At 36.1% G+C, this 7,539-nt stretch overlaps 1 non-coding gene across 1 annotated transcript; it reads left to right on the plus strand.

Moving 5' to 3' along the window:
- Positions 1-5,382: 5,382 nt before the first annotated feature.
- On the plus strand, positions 5,383-5,485 carry LOC143666409 (U6 spliceosomal RNA). Its single transcript, XR_013167609.1, has one exon. It is a non-coding gene; the product is annotated as a U6 spliceosomal RNA (small nuclear RNA).
- The last annotated feature ends 2,054 nt before the right edge of the window (positions 5,486-7,539 follow it).

The following is a 7,539-nucleotide window of genomic DNA, read 5'->3' on the forward strand; positions in this document are numbered from 1 at the left end:
TTCATTTGGACATATAAAAATCTGAAACTTAAGATGATCAAATAAAAAATCTATTGAAATCTTCCTAACACAAGATTGTGGGTTGGGGGCAAAGTGTTTGCCCAAATTCAACAGGATTATGAGGAACAGTTATACTAAATATGTCATCGACAAACTTCCATTACAGGCCAAGAACATTTCTGGAATTCAGTGTTAAAAGGAGAAAAACCAGCTAATTCTTGTATACATCATAGTCTACTGGGAAGGTTACGCCTTGTTTGTTGGTTCTCTAGACGTACAGAACTAAAATAAGACATTTAAAGACATAAAATAAACATTAAAATGAGTCAGACAACATTTTGGTATTTAGCACATTCATGTATATGGTATATAGTTGCCACTTTATGAGTTATAGATTTATAAAGTACACCATGAAGTTAACCAGGGGTTTGAAATTGACTTTGTGTTATTGAACATAATTACCAGCACTTGCTTGCAATGAATCTTATACTTTCATAAAAATAATTGGGAAACTGAGTCAGCAAATATTTGTTAAGTGTCTACCATTTGCCAGACACTTTTACAGGAACTGTAAATACTGTGGTTTAAATTAATTAATTAATTAGTTAACGTCTCTGTGATCATGGTTTCCTGAGGTCATAGTCTAAAGAGCAAGGGACACTATTTTAAAAATGAGTCCACTTATCCTATTATAATGATAAATTAAGGTATTTCTGATTTTAGAAATGAATAAGAGCCTAGGATCAAGACTACATGGAGAAAAATAGAACTATTTTATCACTGTTAAAGTCTATGGGCCAGTGACTAGCTAAAATCTGAAGGGTAGGGCTATGAAGAGCATGAGAATCATATTTCAATAGTAGTGAAGATTATATGAAAAGGTATTAAACTGAGCAAATGAAAGGTGCATTTGAAGAAATTTTAGACAGTATTTGTGGAACATAGAAATCTGAGGCAGTTTTGAGACTGAAGATTACTCAGAGCTTTTATGACACATCAGTAAGAGTTTAAATTTTATTCTAAGCTTATTTGGAAGGTGTTGTGTACCCCAGAAAAGCCATGTTCATTCAGTCTTGTGGGGCCAGGACTATTGTTTAGGGTGGAGCCTTTTGATTAAGTTGTTTCCATGTAAATGTGGACTATCCAATTGTGGGTTGGACCTTTTGATTAAGTGGTTTCCATGGAGATGTGACCTATCCAATTGTGGGTTGGACCTTTTTATTAAGTGGTTTCCATGGAGATGTGTCTCTACCAATTCAAGATGGGTCTTTATTCACTTATTGGAATTCTTTAAGAGGAAACCACTTTGAGAAAAGCTTAAAGCTGACACAGATAGAGATATCTAGAAATGCAAAAAGAAAACGTCCCCAAGGAAGCTGTTTGAAACCAGAAGCCAAAGGACAAGCAGATGCCAGCCACATGCTTTCCCATTTCCCAGAGGTGTCCCAGATACCATCAGCCTTCTTGAGTCCAGGTATCTGTTTCTGGATAGCTTAGTTTGGACATTTTCATGGCCTTAGATCTGTAAACTTGTAACTTAATAAATCTTCTTTATAAAAGCCAAACAGTTTTGGTATATTGAAATCTGGCAGCATTAGCAAACTAAAACATAAATTTATTTTGAATTTTATTCCTTTGGCATAAGATTTCATGGAGAAATTTTAAGCAAATGAGATAAATAATCTGATTAGCACTTTAATAAGATTGTTTTCTCTATTATGGGAAGAATGGATTATAGTTGAAGAATAGAACAGTAGGGCCAGTGAGATAGAAGGTGTAATGGAAAACTGAGAAGTCTCGGGCTAGGGAAGTGCATGGGAGATGAAGATAGGCGGATAGATTTAATGTATTTTAGTATGAAATTGAATGACATTTTAGATTCACAGTTCTTAATGTGTTCTACCTTGAGAATAAACTACCTGCCTCTGTAGTGCATTTCTCTTTACAAAAAACTAATTGCTTACATTTAAATGATATTTTAACAAATATTTGAACGTCAAATATAGGCTTTTATTATGCATTTTCTAAGTTTCCATCTAAATCTGGGGTTGTACTTTTTGCTAAAGAAAGGCATTTTTAGTGGAAGAAAAAGTCCTAAAATGAACTTTGCTTCTTAGATGACAAAGATAGTTTCTTCTCAGATTTTTTTTTTCTTAGGGACATAGATTATTACATTCATTTAAGGGCTCTGGTTGAAGAAACTTAAGTCCATCACAATTCAGCATAGGGCAGATGTGGCTCCTTGTACTCGTTGCACAATTGAAGTCAGAGAAAAGCATGCTTGCTCTGGCTAGATGGATATGTAAATTACTCTGTCCACACAGTACCATCATTGCCTTCTCGGATTAAGTCTCTGGTCTGAAGATGACTCGCTATAGCAGTTCTCAGCAATTTTATCTTGGGAAAAATGAATTATGCATCTAGAGAAATTTTGAATGTGTTTTAATAATTATTAGTGATTGACCTTCTTTCTTTAAGGTCAATCTTAAGCAGTTTCAACTATATGAATATATATATATCATATCTGAAAATGATATAGATGTTGTGTCCCATGTATAAGGAACTCAGAAGTCATCACTCCTATCCAAAGAACAAGAAAAAAGCTGATCAAACAGAGAAACAGCAACTCTTCTTAGCTCCATCATAGAATTGAGGTCACAGGACAAACCACTACCCCAAAACCAGAAGTGAGGTGGATAAAAAGAACCACAGTTTACCTGGAGAGGAAACCCAAGAACAGAACCTTTCTGTTGGAACTAGTACGGTAGGAAGGCTTGAATATACATACATTAATTGATAGATTGTAGGAGGCTCCCTGTGGACTAGCTAGACTCCAGGTAGCCCAGGTGTATGGGGTCAATAAGCTTTCCTAAGTTTTACCCCCAACAGTCCTGCCAGGTAAGATTAGAGATTAGACAAACTTTCCTTCAAATTCCCCACAGAGAGAGGGTAAAAGTAATGCTAGCAAAGGACTAACCTTAAAAGGAATTATTTTACCAGAGCCTAACTAATTTGGGTTTCACCAGAGGCTAAAGTACCTAGGGAAAGGGAAATGTCTAATTCCACCCCTCTAGCATTCCTGTCTCATCTGGGGGCAGGTAGAGGGTAAGAGTGAGAAGCACTTATAATAGTCACAGCCCAAGGAAACAGGCTCATTGAAAGACGGAGACCAAATCATAGAATTATAGAATGCGTCTCCTCCCATTTTTACCATGATATCAGTAAGTGTTCCATGTGATATAACAGAGTATCACAATGGAAAGAACATCAAGTCTCCAATTTTAGTTAAGAAGTCTCCTGAAAAAACCCCAAAAACAGGGTTGGAAATCACCTGGATACTAGAAGAAATTTTAACTTTTACCTATAGCTACAGCAAAAAGTGAGTATAACCTGACCTCTAGCAAGAGCGACATAAAAGTCACACTAAAGCCTATTTACCTCAGTTTGCTTTAACATGTTATGTACATCATGTTTGCCTTAAAAGTTATTTAATAGTTATACTACAAGGAAAAAAAACAGTCTGAAGAGATAAAATGAGTATCAAAACCATACTCAAATATGGCAGAAAATTTGGAATTTTCAGACCAGGAATTTAAAATGACTATGGTTAATATAAAAACAATTCTCATGGATAAAATGAACCGCATGTAAGGACAGATGGTTAATGTAAGTAGGGAGATGGGAACACTAAGAAAATAAAAGGAAATACTAGAAATAAAAAATGATGTAATAGATATTGTCATGGTCAGTTTCCTGTGTCAACTTGGCTAAGTGGTGGTAACTGTCCGGTTGGGCAAATGCTGGCCCATCTGTTGTGATGAGGAGGCTTCATAGAATTAAATCATGATCACATCAGCTGCATCCACAGCTGATTCAATTTGTAATCAGCCAAGGGGAGTGTCTTCTGCAGTAAGTGATGCTTAATCAAATCACTTGAAGCCTTTTAAGGAGGATTCAGAAAAGACAGGCTCTCTTCCTGCTTTGACCAGCAAGCCCCTCCTGTGGAGTTCGTCCAGACCCTCCATCACAATCATCAGCTTCACAACCTGCCCTGCGGATTTTGGACTCTGCGTTCCCATGGTTACGAGAGACACTTTTATAAATTTTATATTTGTGACTGTTTCCCGTTGATTCTGTTTCTCTAGAGAACCCTAACTAATACAGATGTGAAAAATGCCTTGATGCCTCATCAGGATACTGGCCACAGCCAAGGAAAGAACAAATAAGTCTGAAGATATATTAATAGAAATATCTAAACTGAAAAGAGTAAAAGGAATAAGGAAGACAGGAGAATATTCAAGAACTGTGGGACAATTACAAAACGTGTAATATATGAATAATGTGAATACCAGTAGGAGAATAAAGGTAGAAAGCGACCAAAGAAATGCAGCTGAAAATATAGCTGACTGACTACTTGGCTTGTTAAATCTGCCAGAATGCAATATACCAGAAATGTACTGACTTTTACAAAGTGGGTTTATTAGGTTACAAATTTGCAGTTCTAAGGTCATGAAAATGTTCAAATTAAGGCATTCAGAGAAAGATGCCTTGACTTTGAAGAAAGGCGACTGGCATCTGTAACACCACTGTCAGCTGTAAAGACACGTGGCTGGTGTTGCCTGGTGCTTATCCCAGTTCCTTGATTTCAGCTTCTGATTTCAGTGACTTTCTCTCTACACGTCTGGGAGGGACTCACTTAGCTTCTTTAAGGCAAACTCTGGATTTCTTCTCTTAGCTTAGCATCTCCAAGAAACTGTGTTCTCTCCAAAATACCCCTCTCTTAAAAGACTCCAGTAAGCAGATTAAAACCCACATTGAATAGGCAGGGTCACATCCTCATTTAATCAAAAGGGCCTGCCCACGATTGGGTGGGTCACATTTCCATGGAAACAGCCTAATCAAAAGGTCTCACCCAACAATCAATCTGGCCCTACAAGATTGGATTAGAAGATGCTGTTTTTTTCTGGGGTGCATAACAATTTCAAACTAGCAGGGATATCTTACCACAAATCCAGTAAGCTGAGAGAACACTAAGGAGGAAAATTACCAAAAAGCTACACTTACATATATAAATTTCAAACTGCAGAAAATCAAAGATAAACAGAAAATATTGAAAAGCACTAGAGTTAAAAATCTCCATACCTACAGAAGAACTAAGATGCAAATGGCATTGGAATTCTCTTCAGAAACCACTCAAACAAGAAAAGAACGGAGTTAAATAATTAAGGTGTTGAAAGAAGAAAAAAAAATGTAGAATCCTATAGTCAGAGAAACTGTATTTCAAAAGTGAAGGAGAACAATACTTTCTCAGAAAAACAAAAATTCAGGAAATTATTTTCCAGTAGACCTACCTTGCAAGAGATGTTAAAAGTTCTTTAGGACTCGCTTCAGCAGCACATGTACTAAAATTGGAACAATACAGAGAAGATCAGCACAGCCCCTGAGCAAGGATGACATGCAAATTCATGAAGCGTTCCATATTTAAAAATAAATAAATAAATAAAAGAAGTCCTTTAGCGAGAAGAAGCATGATATAGGTCAGAAACCCTGATATATTTAAAGAAAGGAAGAGAATTTGAGCCGGAATAAATGAAAGTAAACTAAAGTCTTTTTTTTCTTATTTTTAACTGACCTAACAGAATAACAGTTTGTTTGAAATAGTAACAGCAATTATGTATTGGATGGTTATAGCTGATGGATAAATGAAATGAATGACAGTAGTGTTAAAAAGGCATCAGGAAGATTCTATTATTAGGTGCCTGCATTACCCATGAAGCAGTATAGTGTCATTTGAAAATGGACTTATATAAGCTGCAAAGGCATATTACAAACTCTAGGGCAACCACTTGGGAAAAAAAGTGTAATTACTATGCTAAGAGAAGAGAGAAAATGGAATCACATTAAATGCTCAATTGAAACCAGGGAAGCAGAACAAAAGTGGAAGGCAAAAAAAAAAATCAAGGGCACAGAATAGAAAACAGTTCCAAATATGGGAGACACTCACCCAACTCTCCCAACTTTGTGAATTATCATTTAAATATGAAAGATCTAAGCATTGACAATTATAATGCAGAAAATGGACAGCAGATGGTATTCAGTTGTTTGGTCAAGCAAATAATGTACCTGACTGGGTACGGTAAGGATATTCTGTGGACTTAAATCATCAGTAAGTTGATTGCATCTATGGCTGATTACATCTGTAATCAACTGAGGAGATTGCCTTCAACAATGAGAGCAGTCTCTTCCAATCAGTTGAAGGCTTTAAAAGAACTGATAAATTTAGCATTTAGAAGGAAGAATTTCAATCTCTATTTCAGCTAGCCAGTTTCTGCTATGGAATTATTAGAAACCCTTCATTCTTCATCATAGTTCCCAGCTTGCAATGTTCCCTACAGAGTTTGGACTTGCCTATTCCCACAGTCACATGAGATGATTCATATAAAAATCTCATAATATTTATAGATACATCCTGTTGGTTCTCTTTCCCTAGATAACCCTGGCTAATACAGGATGGAGAAAGATATACTATGATCCACTAACCAAAAGAAACCTGGAGTAGCTCTATTAATTTCATGCAAAGCAGACTCAGAGCAAAGAAAACTATCAAGGATAAATGGGAACATTTCAAAAATGTGTAGGAAGCAGCAAGTGTACTGTTTAGAGGGAAAGTTATAGCATTGAATGTATATATTAGAAGGAAGGAAGATCTAAAGAAGGAAGATCTAAAATCAACAATCTAAGCTTTAAATGTAGGAAACTAGAAAAATAAAAACAAATTAAATCCAAGTTAAAAGAAGAATATAAATGATAAAAATTAGGGCAGAAGTCAATGAACTTGAAAAGAGGAAATCTTAAAACCAAAAGGTGGTACTTTGAAAAAATCAATAAAATTTATAAATCTCTAGCCATGCTAACCAGAAAAAAAAGGAGATGAAATAAGCCACTTTTATCAGAGATGAAAGAGGGAGTGTCAATACTGATCACATGAACATTAAATGGATAATAAATACTGTGGACAACTCTGTGGTGGGGTGGATTCTGTACCCACTTTGGAAATGTTCACGGTCTTGGTCTGCATTCTACTCTGTGTGGACCCATTTTAAATAAGACCTCTCCAATGGGATACTTCAGGTAAAATGTGGCCCCACTGCTTCAGGTTGGGCTTTAATCTGATTTACTGGAGTCTTTTACAGGAAGAATAAAATCAGATGAAGAGAGAAGCCAGGAGAGGTCACCATGACCATTGCCATATGACAGAAAAGCCAAAGACTTTGGTTAGCAGCCAGCTCCAGAATGCCACGGTCATCAAGAAGAAAATGCCACCCTGCTGATGCCTACATTTTGAAGTTCTCCTAGCCTCACAAACATGAGCCAATAAATTCTCAATGTTTAAGCAAACCTATTGAATGATATTTATTTCAGCAGCTAGGAAACAAAACCAAACTCTATAATCTTAAATTTGGTAACTTAGAGGAAGTGGATGAATTTCTTTAAAGACATAATCTATCAAACTGACACTAGGAGAAATGGATAATTTTA

This window comes from Tamandua tetradactyla, chromosome 22, assembly GCF_023851605.1.
Source record: "Tamandua tetradactyla isolate mTamTet1 chromosome 22, mTamTet1.pri, whole genome shotgun sequence".
In the NCBI taxonomy this organism is placed as follows: domain Eukaryota; kingdom Metazoa; phylum Chordata; class Mammalia; order Pilosa; family Myrmecophagidae; genus Tamandua; species Tamandua tetradactyla.